Source organism: Ambystoma mexicanum, chromosome 3q, assembly GCF_040938575.1.
Source record: "Ambystoma mexicanum isolate Mex_15411 chromosome 3q, UKY_AmexF1_1, whole genome shotgun sequence".
NCBI lineage: Eukaryota > Metazoa > Chordata > Amphibia > Caudata > Ambystomatidae > Ambystoma > Ambystoma mexicanum.
In genome coordinates, this window is record NC_090926.1 from 1174652932 (window position 1) to 1174664756 (window position 11825).

Sequence of the window (11825 nt, forward strand, 5' to 3'; positions counted from 1 at the left end):
AATGAAATTTCCTGCGGCTCCGCAATCCACTAAATCCAGGACCCTCTGAATTACTTGGTCTTGGAACATCAGAGTCAGTGACACCACCACCATAGTAAGATCCTGTGATTGGGACGCGTGTGATACGTCTATCTGGGTCAAGGAACCTCTTTCTTTTTTCCCAGCCGTGGTTCCTCCTACGACTGGGATGTGGAGTTTCCCGAGGCTTGTGTTCCTGTTCTGCGGGGCGGTACAGTCGGACAATCTCGTAACACATGGGTGGAGGAACTGCAATACATGCATAGGCCTAATGTTTTATGTCGTTCCTTTTCATTCAAAGATAATGGACCTCGGGCTGTCCCAATCTGCATAGGCTCTTCTGTCTGTGGGGTCTTGTTAGGTGTTTGGTAGTGCTCGGATCGTGGACGAAACCCCTTTCCTTTCTTTCTTTCAGCTAATCTCTCTTGGAGACGATAGTCCATCTGCATGACGATGGTGATCATGTCAGCTAAGTTGGCAGGACAGGGAACTCTGGACACTTCATCCTTTAGCTCCTCAGTGAGTCCTCTTCGGAATAACGTAAGAAGAGTGTCGTCCGTCCAATTAGTTTCAGAGGATAACTGTTTAAACAAGGTGATGTAAGCCAGGAGATCCTCTTTCCCTTGCCTAAGATCGAGGAGTTTCTCCTGGGAGGCCAATGATATCTCTTGCCTGTTAAACATGGACTTAAGGCTGTTAGTAAAGGCTGGATACGAATCCAGGATCGCATATCCCGAGGTAACTAATGGGGTTGCACATGCTAATGCAGGGCCGGAAAGGTGAGAAATCAAAAAACCCACTTTATCCTTATCAGTAGGGAAACATCTTTGTTTGAATGTAAACTGTACTGTGCAACTATCCAAAAACTCTTTTAATTTATGAGGATTTCTATCAAATTTGCCCGAAGGCAGAGAGGACGGACGGTTCTCAGGGGCTAATCGAGCTATTTGTTGACGGAGCTGCGTATTATCTTGCGCATTATCCTGCTTTACACTTTGCAGTTCCATAGACATGGACTGCATGGCGGCCATGAGTTGTTGCATTTGCTGTTCCATGGCCACTTGCCAGATGTACCGAAAAGAAATTTCTTTAAGGCGTCGCTATCTGTTATCTGAATAGCGATTAGCTCAGTTAGAGATATGAAGAAGAACGCACTAACCTGTACATCCAGCTGTAACCGGGAAGGGCAAAGGTACTGACGACTGCGAAGGCTTCCCTATAAGCCCAATCACTCCCTACCCGGATTGAACAACCAGGAGAAGAGAGGACTGTGCCCCCAGGGAAACCCTCTATGGGAAAAAAAACCTGCGCGGCACTGAAGACACTGGTTCTGGGCTGGATTCAATGTCCTGGAATCTTGCGGGAACTGTGATGCTGAAGTACGGATTCGGTCGGGAAGAGTTCTGTAGAAATGAGAAAGAGCTGATGAGAGAGGTAAAGGTCGGAAGAGGAGAGTCCCACAGAAACCCTGCGCCTACCTATATCTGCCTCAGATGTTCTAAAGCAGACAAATTGCACTCTGTGTATCAAGGAACTCGGAAGGCTGAAGGGATGGAAGGAACACTCCTGGAAGGTACGGAAGAGGAGGATGGTTAGTAGAATAGTAGCAGGTAGCAGAATGGCGGGTCTAGGAAGAGAGAAGAGGAAAAGACCTGAAAGTAAGTACCATAGAATGAAAGCAATTGTACTAGATTCGAATAGAGGTCCGGAGATACGCTGCAGGGGGTCTCGGTGGGTGGAATCAAAGAATCCCTGAATTCTGGAAGATTCAATGCTAAAGCACACAAGAGGGGAAAGAGTTAGCAATCGAACACAAGTCAGAGAGTAAAGATCCCTAGAAGGCGATCACTTACGAAGCGTCTGGGCTAAAGGAGTAGCGACACGCGGAGGCAAAGCAATCGGTCCTTATATCCGGTCACATGACCCGCTGGCGGCGTCTGAGAAGTACGTGAAACAACTAGGCTGGCACTCAAAGAATAGCAAGAAAGATACGCCACCATGCTGGGGGCATTCACAAATGCGGAACGGCACGTCCTGCCGCGATGCCACAAGGACCAACGTTTATAGCAGATTGTAACATGCTCTCTCTTCCCAACCATGCCGGAGATAACATGGTATTGGGTCTCTTACCTCTCATAAGCTCAAACCCACTCATTCCCGTTTCCACACAAGGACCATCCGCAGCACATAGGAGCGTTCCTTAATCAACGCTACCAGATCCTTACCATGCCTTCATATTACAGTGGCTTATGTAAACATAATATAACTTACACATTACAGTGGCTTACACAACAAATACATTACACAGCATCTGAAAAAGACACGTGCATGGAAATGTGGGATGTTAGCAGCTCATCTGCAACCAGAATATATTTTCACAAGGCACAAAACTAAATCTTTTCGGTTACTTGAAAGTATACAGCATTCCTTTTATTGAATGGAGGACAGACAATCTGGAATGTAAAAGCAAAGCAGGTTACAGAAAGATAAACACTCAAAATGAGCATGTATTCTTTCTGTGTATTTCCTCACAGGACTCAGAATCTGTATTAGAACATAACCTAAACAGCATAAAAAGTAGATATTTGACAGGAGATAGATTGCAAAGAAAATGTTAGGTTGCACTGTTTAAAGTGACATTTACAGTGGGAAATGTGGGGAATAAAATTGTGCATAAAACCAGCAGCATGGCCTGGACTGCCACATGACATTCCTCCCACAACATCTACAGGAGGCTTGCTCCGAGGAAATAAACTCAGGCCAGGGTGATGGACCATAGAATCTTATGACACTGCCTGAACCACATGTTTTTTGTTTTTGTCCTCAGAAACAGGCCTTGTGGAGAAAGACAAAGGCCTTATAAATACAATGTAAACGCTCTGTGAAAAGGTCTTCAAATATTCCCATCAGCTAGGAGAAGGCACTTCACAACTCCAGAGACCTGGAGTGTGATGCAAATGGCAGCCAGATGTTGGAATCACTGATGGGGGCGGGAGTGTGACATTGAGTACATGGGTGAGTAGAGGCTAAAATGCCCATTCAGCCCTGACACGTCTGCAAACCAAGAACCAACACAAACATAAAGGTAAAACAGGCACAGTACAGAGATATACCTCCTTTGCCTTTTATGGTAACATGGCCAAATGGAAGGCTATATTCCCTAGAGGGGTGTGAATGTGGTTCAGTAGCAAAACAGCAAAGTGTAACAGTCCAAAGGAACGTCCAATCAAGGTCCTGTAAAATAATTCCCTTTAATCAAGCCTGCCATGTACCATAATAACTAACTAGAAAACACTGTGAAAACCCACCCCTGCAGAAATAACCCAGAAAGTGCAAAGCTAGAATACATGCAGCACTCTGGGTAATGAGGCAAGGGCAGAAAAGACATTTAAAACCACAATGTTCAAAGGATATGTTCTTGAGGTTGCAAAAGGGATTACAATGACCTATCCAGTCTCTATGGCCTCATAATGGACACGGGACTGTTGGCAGACAGTGGTGCCTTTTTACGGTTCTTGGTGGTCTGGCAGTGCCAAATCCGAATTTTGTAATTGGGTAATGAGGCACGGGCAAGGGTGCCTCATTACCCAGAGTGCTGCATCTATTCTAGCTTTGCACTTTGCCCTAACCACCCCCAGGGACCATTGGGGGTTACCTGCTCCTGGAACAGGACTTGCCTCTCTGCCAGACACAGCAGTACCCATTACCTCACTGTGTTAAAGGACACCTGCAGTTGTGTGTCAGCCTCCCATGTGTTTGAGAACCCGAGAAAAAGGACTGTCTTATCCCTGGGTCCCTGTAGTGGGACTCACCACAATCTGAGGAGTGACCTGCTTCTGTATTAAGACCCTGCCTCTCTGCAAGCCACAGTCGTACCCAGGTTAGGGGACAAACTCACCTCAGCCTTGGAACACCTGCCTTCAGTTAACAACTGGAAGACTTTAAGAAAGAACTGCTCTCTCAGCAGTATGCAGAGACACCTTCTCATGTGATGATCCAAAGATGCTTCAAAGAGGAGGTGGGACTAAACTTAGTGTGAGGGGTCAGTAATGCGAGGTGGACAACTGTTTGATGATTTATCAAAACATGACATTTTATTATCAAAAGAAATATAATAAAATGCCCCACTATACCTACTCTGCTGAGGATTTCACTGTGTAAACAAAGCTAAGGAAATATACTCTAATACAGTATAACTGGCCCTCACACTAAGCAACAAATACACAAATAAAATATATGGCAATACAACATGACATGAACAACATTCACAGTTGCCGAATAACCTTTTAATGTCTTGGGTAATTTCCCTTCCCCAGGATTTAAAGTCAATTCTGCTAATGTTCAACCAAAGAATGAAATGTCTCAACTCAGTTCTTGATGCTTCAAAGTCAAAGTAAAAGTTTGTTAACCAAAGTTCCAATGATAGCAAATATCTTCTCCTTGTTGAAATATCCATTTTCCACTTCTACCAAATAGCACCAATGGTAAGCCCAGCCACGATGTTTGCCATCGCTTCAAGAAGATTTGCCACAAAACAAATGCAATATCCATAACTGTCAGTGATACCTAGGGTTTGGTTAACAGTTAGTATTTCCTTAGTTACAGTTTTAGAATTCACATTAACACTTTGGTGGGGGAGCCAACCAATCAGGTGGCTTGGATTGCTGGCTGAAACGGGCAATCTCAGCCCACGTTACATGTTGTCTGATAGCTGGTTCCCCCCATTGCCATCTTCCCCACACCCTCGGTCCCAATTTTTAAAAATATTTCTTCATTCCCACACCCTCCCCACTTACCTCATTTCCGCTGTGGCACTCGCCACAGAAGCTCCTTCCTTCTGGCTCCTGGAGGCCACTATATGGAGCTCTGCCTTCCCTTTCCATGGCCGCTATCTTGGAAAAGTATTTTCCATCTGCGATCGGGACGCCATGAGGCGCCCCGTGCGCGGCACGAAAATACTTTAAATTAGCCCCGTCCCAGCATTTGGGACAGGTGCTAATGGCCTTAAACCTCCAATAAAAGGGCTGGAATGGGGTGTTACGGCCAGGCAGCCTGAGTTATTTGCTTGTGGTTTAACACCACAATGGTATATTTGACAGGATGACTTCTGAGTGCTGCTGCTTCCACTTCAACAACTTCACTTCTACTTGATTCACTATGAGAACAGTCACCTTTGTCGCACAGTACTCCCCCTTGTTTAGACTACTACAATATTGCATCTACTGACAACCAGATATACCACCACAGCTTCAGTACTTTGAACTGCTACCATAGCTTCAGTGAATTGTACTTCTAGACCGGCTTTGGCAAGATATACTTTAAAGCACTTCAACACCTTCAAGTAGGCAAGGCACTCTTCCCCTGAATATCTCTCTTCAAAAGGAGCAGCCTCGATGCCTCTCTTGTATGTCTGCCACAATAACAACCTGGGTTTGCCTTTATGACACACTTCTCTCTGTCTTCCATAGTCTCTGACACTGCAGGTTGTGTCCACTTCAAAATAGTCTTTACAAGCAGCCAGTTTCCCTTCGGCAACTTCACTTTTCTGCCAGCTATCATCCCAAGTAATTACCCAGAAGTTTTGGTGGCACTCTCTTAGCTTTAGGTAATGCTTGCACATTTGCATATTAGGCCAGTTGAACTGTTATTAACTTCATAGCGACTGCTAGATTGCTTTTTAACTGTAAGAAAGGCTGGTTTCACTGTTAATATGGTGGGACGCTTGGCTTGGGCAATGCTTGTTCTCTTCTTCAAAAATATACACACTTTAACTTCTTATATATGAAAGGTATTCCACTTTAAAGTAAAGAATAGATTTCAGTCTTTTGTTAGGAATAACAATTAGGCACACGCGACCACTCCTTCCAACAATAATAGTCTTAAGGGTTGAACAATGCAGCATTTGCCTTTTACCTGAGTATAAGGGCTTTCATATAATATGCAAGTGCTACATTTCCATTGTTCAGATAGTTCAGCTTTTACAAATAACTTCTACTCGCTTTAAACCACACGTGAGGGAATAGGGAACTGGGTACTGTTGCCGGCAATGCCCATGCAAGGTATTAGAATACTGTGCTTCACTCACCGGTTTCTTTAACACTTGCTCTGTGGGTCGCATTGCTTCCATGACTTCTTCCACAACTTCTACTGCTTCTGGCGGCTTACAGACGCAGACCCTTCCTCTGTGAAGGTGTCTCCGGTTCAGCCATACGTTTATGGAGCCCCTCTCGCTCCTGAGACCCACAGCTTGACATCTGCTCCTCACCGTGCTCTCCACTACGTTCACTGCATGGCAACCATGGCAATCATGCTCCCATGGGGAAAGAGAGTTCTCCTTCGCAACTTCCACTGCGCATCTCTGCACTTCAGAGTTTTGGGAACAGGAACCTCTCAGAACAAGCAGGTGAAATCTGTTGTTTCCACGTTCTGGCGTCCCTCTTGGTCTCCCACTTCTACTTGGTTTGCCAGCTCATGCCTTCTTTTTTTCTGCTACTACTGCTGCAGTTCGCATTCCAGTCAAAGTTCCAGCTCCTTCCAATTGCCTGCACCTGAGGGTGGTTTTTATGCCTCCCAGGTTCCTTCAGGTGTGGCTGTTAAGCTTAATTGCCTGACTACTGCAACTGCATGCCTCTTCAGCCCTCTTCCACATCCCAGTACTCCTGGAATAATGGGACTTGTAGTCCCCTTCAGCAAAGTTATCTCTTTTAACAATTGAGTTACTTTGAAGGGTAGATTTATTTCCTGTAAACTCATTAAAAGATGGACTGTCAGAATTAGTTGTTACAGAGAAAGACATTGGATTTAAGGCACTTTCTCTAGATCCTTTTACATTATACCTTTGGGAGTAAAGAGGGTGTTTGTCTTGAGATACCTTGAAAGATCGTTCTGTTAATAAAACTTGCTCAGATTTAACAGGTATTGTACCCTGGGTCACAGCTCTTATATATGGGTCAGGGACATTATAATAGCAATATCCAATTACCTCTTTTGGCAATCCAGAAAGGCACTTTCTTTCAGAGGACAAATGCTGTAGCTCATCACACAGGATCTCCTCACCACCCTGGGCCCTGTCTCCTCCCACGTGATCCGCCCGCAGTACACCACCACCACGGTCAGGATCAGGAAGTGTCTGCATGTCCCTGGCCACCTGAGAGGAGACTTTAGGCAGAGTTTCAGTGAGAGATCCATAGTATTCTTCACATACCCTTCCCCTAAAGACCTACTGCCCGGTCCAGGGTCCAGTTCCTCTCCTTCACCTGCCTCCCACACATTCATAGCAGGTCCAACGATTTCCCAGTCCCAGACTGGATCATTAGTAAGGAACTCTTCATGAGACCATAAATCATGAGGACAATATGAGGAATGCATAGGTTGGTTTGCATTCTGATGTAATTTCTTAAAATTTAGAAAGTCAGTACCAATAATAATTTCCTCTGGTAGCCCTGGTAAAACAACAACATTCATTCTAGTGATGGTCCCTTAAATTCCAATAGTAACAGGGGCTGTATAGTAACTTTCTTTATCTCCATGTACACAAGTAACTTGAATAGGATGATTTTTCTTAAGGGTTTCCAAGAAATTAGATTGGGTCTTATAGCTGTTTGTCGACTACCAGAATCAATCAAGACTTGTACAGGAATGCCATTCACCAAGTCATTATCATGGGGTTTTCAAACTTCCTCCTCCCAAAAATAGATTGTTTATAGTTTCTATTGCTTTATATTCCTCTTCTTCCTCATTTTCCCCTTCCTCATCTTCTGCCATTGTATAACCAATTTCCATGGGTTCTTCTTTCTTATTAGAGGGACAGTGTCTCTCCAAATATCCTGCCATCCCACATGAAAAACATAAACTTCTGGAAGATTTTCGGCCTCTGGATTCTTCTGACCTGGCTTCATCTTTTCCTTTTACTCCAGGTATTCTTTTAATTCCACTCCCACCATCTCTAGAAATTGGTTTGGAGAAATCCCCTTGACCCTTAGACTTTTCTATTCTTTGTGAAGAATGATGTATAAGTTTAGGTTGTTTTCTAATGTCTTCCCTTTTATGTCAACCTCGTAGATGTTTACTAGCTTCTAAGAAATGTTGGGCAGTTTCAACTGGTGGTCGTCTGTGGGGAGTGTTTCTGCACATATACACATACAGACCCTCACCCGCCATTCCCCACCCTTACCTCACAGTTTGCTGTTACTTCATGGTCCCCTCGCGTTTGCACTGGACGAGCATGGATTGTTCCCGACAGACTGCCGTTCGGCGAAGGTGGGAGTTAGGGAAATGTTCACATTGAAAGTGGCATACATGGGTTTATGTCGGAGACTACCAAAGAGGCTGGGAAAGGGAGTTGGGTTCCTCACACCCTCTGCCCCCCTCCAATTCAGCGTGCATTTAAGTCTCCTTTCTGGCCAGAGTCTTTCTTGTTCATTTTCAGGACCAGTGAAGTCTTTATCGGAAGGCAAAAGAGGCACTTGCCCCGGGCCCCCACCTTGGAGTTGGCCCCCCACAAGGTTGAATGGTGAAATACCGAAATCACCAAAAAAAGGCCTTGGCACGGGGGGGGCATGGCAGTTTTTGTAATCACCAAAAGGGTAGGATAGATTTAGACAGCAGGGTTTAGTGATCGCTAGACTGTGCCTTATATCCTACTAGGGAAAAGGGAAGCCTGAGCCAGGGAGGACGGTGACCAGAAGGGTGCGGGGAGGTCGAGGGACTAGACCTGGGAACTCCCTGAGTCTGGCCTTCTCACTATCATCAGTCAAAAAATGTTTTACTGTGAAACAAATAAAACCCTTACACTGTGTACCCAAATACTCCAGCTATTTAGAAACCATCTGTGACATCGAGCAACAAATTAATGTCATGAATGATTTTGAAATCAGATTCTATTATTAAAGGTTCTGTGCCTTGCGCTTGGTAAATTTGCTCTTGATGAAACACTGGTCCCAAGGATGGATATGTGCTCCCCTCCTTGTCCTTGTTGTTGTCCAGGTCTTTCTATAATTTGGAACCCCTTTTTGCCACCGTTGCTTGTCTAAATGGTGCCATTGCTTGGTTTTGGTGACTCATGTTTTGTGTCTGCTATTGCTATGGTTTTCTCGAGTAGCTCTTATTCTTGTACTATCAGGGCATTCCCTTGTTTCTTACATTCCTGTTTTGCATCATTGATTGTAGGAATGGTTCTGTCCCTGCTACATTTATTCCCTACAATGCTCCAATTCAATTGGAATTGAGGATTATCAATGAGAAGCCCTAGGCTGCCTCTTTACTTTTAAGTCCTTCAGGAATACATGGAAAATTATTTCCCTCCACAAAGTATCCCCAAGACCACTGACCCGATGCATGCGCTAATCACCAAGTTACAACTGCAAGAGATCTGTACTTAGCGTCTCATTATAAGTATGGCGGTGCAGTAAATAATGGCGGTAAAATAGAGGTTACTATTTATCGTTGAGATACTAATAAACTTGTAATGAGGACCTTCACTCTGAAATGTGATATTTTTCAGCAAAATGGCTTCATTTTGTACTTCCTTCAAAACAAAGGCTACCCAATGAAAAAATATTTCGATTTCTGGGTCCAAACATACCTCAAAGAATACTACTTTTAAACATTAATATTAAATATAAACACAGGAGATGATATATCACATATTACATTGGTGTAAATTCTCAGTGGGCAAATGGGAGTACATCAAATACTAACTCCACATGCGTGTTAATAATCATTGAATGAAAGAAATTTGCACATTTAATTTTCCTTTGGGTAAAACATTTTTATGAGTTATTCAATAAATACCTACAGCAGATTTAATCAGCTTGGCCTTAAAGAATTAAAAAAGAAAAATAAATCTTCACAAGAAATTATAATACTATTAAGCAAATGGTAACTCCTAAAAAATTGAATTTCCTGGAGTAGTTTTTTGAGACCTGTCATTGTACATACATATTCCAATATACAACTCATACTGTGAAGAGAGCCTATGTTCCCTAGGGTAGGACGTTCATTCATACCCCTCTTTTTGTTCACGGCACATTTTTTTTTGACTAAATATTTCAGCCGAAAAAAAATCAAAAAATATGGGATGAGGGGGTCAGGCATATAATCGGTAGGCGGTGGTGGTGTATAGGGATACATAAAATAGGGGAGGGGCATTGGGGGGAACACCACGAATATAAAAAAGCAATGATTTTTTTCGGCAGACATTTTTGGACAGAAAGTGCTGCGACAAAAGAAAACGAGAGAAGAACGAACATAGAACTGTTCTCCAATAGTTAATATTGTGGTTTAGAATGCTGAAAAGTTTAGGTTGGAACCCATAGCCAATGTCAATGTCCCACTTAATGCAGGCCAGAACTACACTTACTTTATTTTAGTGTACTGTTTTCAGGCCAACAAAAACAAGAAAAACTGTAATAAATGCTGTTTAAAATATTGCGCTTTTAATTGGCAGCACTAGTGTCAGTCTGCATATACTTTCTTACTGTGGCATCAAGGGAAAAGCAAGCATGATGAGTGGTATTACCTGGCTGGACTTGGTATAGCCAGTTCGGATATACTGGGCCTCATTACGACTTTTGCGGAATGGGTTAACGGGCTCCGCTAATTGAGGCGGACCCGTTAAACCCATTTCGCAAAATTACGAGGTCCCCTCGCGGGATCCGGTAAGGACGCCTGGTAAAACCAGGACCAGGGAGCTAACAATGGGCCGGTCGTAATCGGCCCGTTGTTAGCTCCCGCTCCCATTCCCATTGAGCCCTATGGGTGCTCAAATGGGAATGGGGAATGTCCGGGCCCAGCTTCCCAGTAGGAGGAATTACCGGGCCCTCCGAACTCGGAATGGCCCGGTAATTCCCCATTCAGGGAACCCGGACCGAACCCGATTTTGGAGGCAGCCATGGCGCTAATAGCGCCATGGCTGCATCCAAAGTCGTAATGAGGTCCCCTTTCTTTCTATGACATGCCATAGTCTGCTGGCTGGGAGTCCTTGTATGTAATACTGGCATAGATTGATATAGCATGCATGGACATGTATGCCCACAGCCAGCATGTAAATGTTTTACATATATTGGCATAAGTTATGGATAAAGGCATGGCGCAAATGTGTTGGAAAACGGTGCTGTGCACTGCTGTTAACTTACATCTATTGGAATTTGCAATATGCTACCATACAAAATTGATTGCAAACTGTGCTTTTTACCGAACTTTTCACAGAAAGTGTTGTGAAACGCACCATTTTAAAAACAATATTTTTTAATTGTTCTCGGGGAGCACCCCCTGAACACTCCTTGTCTGTTTCGAAGTCCCTCACTGCGTTCGGTCGCTCCCCTTTAAAAAACACATACATGTATGGCCTTCCAGTTCACCAGGCAACACAGCACACATGGCCTCAATACAAGTGTGCCGGTTGGGAAAAAATGCTGGTAAAAATGCTGGTAATCCGGACCGGCACACTTCAAGTTTGCCAGTGGGGGCCATGGATCTTCCAGCAGGCCTGACCTGCAGGGAGTTCATTGCCCTACCGGCAAACAAATGCCTGAAAACTGGCACCGGTACTAATGGTGCCGGTGATTCAGTAAATCCCATTCCATGGAGTCCTATGGGACTTGTCATCACTCTGCTCCCTATAATTACCTGGCAATGCCAGGATATTGGGCGGCAGAGACAGTAAGTGCAGTTTGCCAGCAAACCTGTAATCAGGGCGAAGGACACAAACACTTAGGGCCTCATTACACAGATGGCGGTAAGGATTTGCCGATACCGGTAAAATACCGGTACCGGTAAATCCTTACCGCCTTACTACGAGGTCCCTT

The 11825-nt window shown here is 44.2% G+C and overlaps 1 protein-coding gene across 1 annotated transcript in view; it reads left to right on the forward strand.

Annotated features, from left to right (window-relative positions):
• Nucleotides 1-11825, forward strand: part of LOC138447728 (mas-related G-protein coupled receptor member H-like) — a 117005-nt gene that overhangs the window by 94896 nt on the left and 10284 nt on the right. The gene's annotated exons all lie outside the window — the stretch shown is intronic.